Here is a 6,000-nt window from a genome sequence, read left to right as displayed (position 1 = left end):
ACAACACAAGCAAGCCCACTTGGGCACAGCCCTAAAGGCCCATCCTTCCAGAGATGCCCCTCATGCAAGGGAATTGTGCTGAAAAAGTTGAGGTTTAAGACAAAAAACAAAACTCTGCTATCAGGAAGTGTAGCTAGAGTTTTCCTGCCTGGCCCACAGTCAGGAAAAATCTCTGTCACCCACCAGTCCCTCAGCCACTCAGACCCAACCAAGTAAACACAGAGAGACTTATATTGCTCACAAACTGTATGGCCGTGGCAGACTTCTTGCTAACTGTTCTTATATCTTAAATTAATCCATTTCTATAAATCTATACCTTGCCACGTGGCTCGTGGCTTACCAGCATCTTCACATGCTGCTTGTCGTGGCGGTGGCTGGCAATGTCTCCCTTTCCCTTCCTGTTCCCTTAATTCTCCTCTCTGTTAGTCCTGCCTATACTTCCTGCCTGGCCACTGGCCAATCAGTGTTTTATTTATTGACCAATCACAGCAATTTGACATACAGACAATCCCACAGCACTTCCTCTTTTCTTTCTTTCTTTTTTTTTTTAAAGAGGAAGGTTTTAACTTTACATGTCTCCAAAGCCAGCTTGGTATGTTTGGGAATTTGGACGTAGATTTTCTTACTACTTCCTGCTGGAGGAGGGTGCTGTATCTTATGGTGACACAAAGAAATTTTAGGATTATGGAGTAGTCCGTGAGGGTGTATCATCTGAGCCAGTTGCCTTGAAACGGTTGTGGATGTTGGATCATCTGGGCGTTGGTGTCATTGGAGACCTTTCAGGCAGTCTTGGCTGGTCAAACCTGATATATCTTAATCTGGAACAAATCCACGGCCTCTTGCTTTCTGTGGAAACAAAAGCAGAGCCTCCTTTCCAAAGAAACATATCCTTACATCCAAATTTTGAAGTCAAGGTACCTTTAAAATATACATTTTGGCATAACTCAACACCTTTTGCAATCAAATGCTTTTCTTCAGTTACAAATATCAAAGAGAACATAATCCAGATTCTCTGTGTGGTAGCCATCTTTACGTGGCTTATTTTTTATATTACCTTGAGCCTATTGCTTTAAACTGCAGCATTCTAAGACTGAAACAGAGCTGTGGCTGCTGGCTCCACCCACTTCAGCTTCCCAACATGGCAGTGGTATGTTTTCTGCCACCTCTGGGAGCCATTAACTCTCAGAAATAGTGGGTCTATGCTTCTATCAAAGCAGTGTGTAGCCCAGAAACCTCCTTTTTTGTTTTGTACTAGCAAAGGCTAAATCCATGACGCAGCTTAATGTGCCACTTGCAGAGGCCTCATTCCCGCCATACTGCAGTTCCAACACACATGCCAGGAACCCGTCATAGTAGCTCAAACACTCAGGCTGCCGCTAACTTGAGAGAGACAGCTAGGAACTGTTTTTAGCTCTGTTTTAGAATCTTTTTTCTCAGGTTTTAGGTAGAAACTATTGCCCCACATTGGGCGCCATTTGTAGCTAGAATTTTCCTGCCTGGCCCACAGTCAGGAAAAATCTCTGTCACCCACCAGTCCCTCAGCCACTCAGACCCAACCAAGTAAACACAGAGAGACTTATATTGCTCACAAACTGTATGGCCATGGCAGACTTCTTGCTAACTGTTCTTATATCTTAAATTAATCCATTTCTATAAATCTGTACCTTGCCACGTGGCTCGTGGCTTACTGGCATCTTCACATGCTGCTTGTCATGGTGGTGACTGGCAGTGTCTCCCTTTCCCTTCCTGTTCCCTTAGTTAGGAAGTGTGTCGGGTGCAGCTCATCAAGAACAGCAGATAGACCAAAGCGTCTGGGTGCAATGATGGCTGCATGAACTTCACTGAGGAAAACAATGCAGTTCTGTTTGCTGGATCTGGTGGAAAAGACCACATCATAGGTGATATTCCTGGAGTCTGCTTTAAGCAGTGAGCAGTTCTCTTTGGCTCTGTACAAAGGCAGGAGGGAAACTCTGAGTTGGTAATTTTTCTTTCCTTTGGTTTTTTGAGGTAGGGTCTCTGTGTGTAGCTCTGGCTATCCTGGAACTCTGTAGACCAGGCTGGACTTGAACTTACAGAGATCCACCTCCCTCTGCCCCCCAAGTGCTGGGATTAAAGGTGTGCACCATCACTGCCCATCTTAAGTTCATAAATTTTGAAGATGGGAACTCAGTAATAAATTTTCATATTCTGAAATTTTTTTAAATCAGTTTTAATTATTTTTGAGATTCCCTTATGAGTACATGAAATTGTCAATAATGATATATGATAATGAATAGTTACTAGATAATGGGGAGGGTTTGGGGGAAGAAAGAGACAGTGTATGGTTAATAGCACACTCATATAGCTGTATGGGAGGAATGACATTATCGTTCTTAACATGGTAGGATAATGAGGGTTGACAATAATTCATTTACTATTTCAAAAAATATTAAATGAGATTTTGAATGTTTCTAACATGAAAAAGATATATATGTCAGAGTCAGAGGTGATATATATATATATATATATATATATATATATATATATATCTCAGTTACACAATCCAATAATTACATGCAGTATAGATCTCTTGATATATCTCTTTGTGGCATATATATGTGTTTAAGTATGTTAAAATGTGTCACTAAAATTTTAAAAATTGGGCTGGTGAAATGGCTCAGTGAGTGAAAGTGTTTGGCACCTGCATGAGGACCAACAGGGTGGAAGGAGAGAGCTAATTCCTAGGACCAACAGGGTGGAAGGAGAGAGCTGTCCTGGAAGTTTTCCTCCCACTTCAGAGACTGCAGTACCTGCACCCACCACCAACATACACACTGGACTGAATGCAACTTAACTTATGACATCAAAAAAAACTCGAAATAGCCAGGCTGTGGTGGCACACGCCTTTAATCCCAGCACTCAGGAAGTAGAGGCAGGCAGATCTTTGTGAGTTCAAGGCCAGTCTGGTCTACATAGTGAGTTCCAGGACAGCCAGGGCTACACAGAGAAACCTTGTCTCAAAAAACAAAAACGCAACAAGAGCAAGAAAAAGCCTAGCTTTATGGGGAATTATTAAACACATCCTATTCCATAAACACTGTAAAATGTTAGCATTAAATAGAACATGACACTCCTCTAGGCATTACCGTTTATTGAAAACCATGGATACCTGCCACAACTTCCTGATCAGTCATAGCATGTGCTTTAAAGCATAATTACAGAAAGAAAGAAAAAAAAACACCCTAGAGAATTAAACAAAAAATTGCTTTCTAGTCCGTCAACTTATTGTAGCTGAAACTCCATGGACACATTTGCTTCCATGGAGATATCCAAGTGAAAATGGGCCAGAGTGACATCAGCATGTGAAATGAGGGATGCTGGATGTCAAGGGAGCAGCACCCATGTTTACTCTCAGAGTTGAATGAGAGTTCATGTACTGCCTCAGCTTATGTGGGCTGCTGCTAATCTCTCAGTTATCTTCTTTCTAGCACAACCAGGTCCAAAGCTCCCCTAGCTGCTGCCAGGTTTCCTCTTTCAGCTTTTTATACAACTGGTCCTCATGAGCGTCCAATATTGTGCTTGAGGGCATGCATTGGCTTATCCCCAAAGCACAGCAAGCATGGAGGTGACGAGAAATAGGGTAGTTCCAACATGCCATTGCTCTCCCCACTTTTTTCCAGATGCCTTTCCTGCCAACTCCAGGCCTAATCCTACAAGCAAAAGCAGCTTTCAATATAATGTTCCACAAATACCCAAACTGCCCATGGTCAACCACTATAATAAATTCCCTGTTTTATATTCTTCATTGTCTTTCTGCCTCCTTAACACATGAGTGTTTACAATAACAACACAGAATTTTGTGAGTGCCACAATGCTTAGTGTTCTTGGAAGAATTCCTAAAATAATGCATTCTTTTAGAGTTTGTGGGTAAGGAACACTGGTAAATATATGCAAATCCTATTGTCTAAGAGGCATCTCAAAGTGTGTGGCATGCATGAAGTGATTTTTAAAGTATATTGTAATTATAAAGTTAATTTTCAATGTTTTCTAAAAAATAAATTTGCTAGTGTAGATACATTGTTAGAATTTGGATACAGTATCTCCAATTAGATATCACATTTTTCTATTTTTTAGATTTCTTATGTTTATATGGAAGGAATTCATACTATGGCAATCTAATGTCAAAGCATGTATAAGTATTTAAGTGTTCTTCATTATGAATTGACTTTGTCAATTTCTACTTTGTTATCAACTACATATGAAGATGTTTGAGTTTTCCAAATTCTAGAGACAAAAAAATAATACTGAGGTAGGTTGCCAGGGCTCCAGGGAAAAAAAGAAGGTAGTAAATAGTGTTCAGTGGTATGCAAATTAAGTTATAAAAACAGAAAAGAGGCATGATGATTGATGACTAAGGAGTCTACACAGCATAAAAAGGGGCTTAACACTACTGAAGTATACATACACTTATTATAGTTAAGAGAGTAAATTGTATATCTTTTACTATAAAAAACATGAAAATTTTTGAAGTAAAAGTATAGCTCAAAATATACCTAACAATGTGAAATGTAATTTTAATTTTACTAGTCAAAAATATTAAAGGTTTCAGAAGGCCAAAAAATTAAAGTACATTAAATAATTATCAGCCTCTTTATTTGCACTTCAGACATTTGTCAGATATCCTTACCATCCAAGAACATGGCAATCCACCTCTACACACTCTTTCCCTTTGACTGGGGATCAAATTCTTCCAAGAAACCAAACTCCCTTTGTAATAAAGGTCTGAGTTAAGTCTAAGGCATAAAAATTATTGATATTTGAATATTGACGTTTCCTTGGTAACAACAGTCAATATGACTCTTGGAGGCACAGATACATGGAGATTTGTTTAGTTTTATTTTGTTCTGCAGAGATGACAGTCAATGTTGTTTCCTAACATCTAGGAGTTAAAGGACTTTACATCTGGCTTGCAGTTTGCAGCCTGTGTAGATAACTTTGATCCATAGTTGAAGCTACTTTGGTGTGTGTTTCTAACATAAGCACAGTGAGTCTTCTCTTTCATTGTGTATGTGAGAATTTCTTTCTCTTGTATGTGCTATTACATATTCACATATAGCTTCCTAAATTTATACATAGACTAACATTTGTCTGATAAATTCTGACAACAACATGAGTGCTTGAGTAATCGTAGAGCATAGAGATACGGTTCATGTGTCCTATTTTTACCTCTATTTTTAAAAATAACACATTTAAGTACTTCTGGTACCACCCTTAGTCTTCCTCTTCTGGACAGCACTTCCTACTGCTTACAATTTCCATGACCATCCACCTGCCATGCACACAGTATTCAGTTCTGTGCAAACAACGAGAGCTCATCCATACAAATACAGGTTGCCATAAACCGTCATGATCATGCCATTATTGATTGCCAGTCATTTAAAAGTTACTCAGAGTTGTGCATTTCTGTCATTCATCAACTATTTATTAAATACCTTCTATGTGACAAAGACCATCATACTTTGTTGTGTAAAATACCAGAAAATATTCTCTTCTCCATGGAACATATCACACAAGGAAAGGATGGTAGCTTTGTTGACTGAGATGGGATGTTGCTGAGCCAAGACTTAATGTAGACTAGAAAAGAGAAATAAAGATATCTGTGGTGGTATTTTACTTGTACTGAAATGTGGTTTTAATTGTATGTTCATAAATAAAGTTGCCTGGGGGTCAGAGCTATTAGAGCCACAGCAAGTGCGTGGCGGCGGTGGAGCACGCCTTTAAGGACCTGGAGGGCGGTACATTCAGGCAGTGACAAGACAGTCACATGTTTGGGTTTACAACCAATGAGAAGGCAGAACAGCTAGAGTATATAAAGACATACACACAGGAAGTAGCCCCCTTTTTCAGAGAGCTCTCTTGGCTGAAGAGGATCCCTGAATCAGGAAGGGTGAGGCTCTTAGCTCTGACCTCTTGGCTTTCTTCTCTGAATCGGCTCTGTGTTTCTTATTTAATAAGACTGTT

Source organism: Peromyscus californicus, unplaced genomic scaffold, assembly GCF_007827085.1.
Source record: "Peromyscus californicus insignis strain IS unplaced genomic scaffold, ASM782708v3 Scaffold_12__1_contigs__length_115047231, whole genome shotgun sequence".
NCBI lineage: Eukaryota > Metazoa > Chordata > Mammalia > Rodentia > Cricetidae > Peromyscus > Peromyscus californicus.
This window is presented reverse-complemented; position numbering follows the sequence as displayed.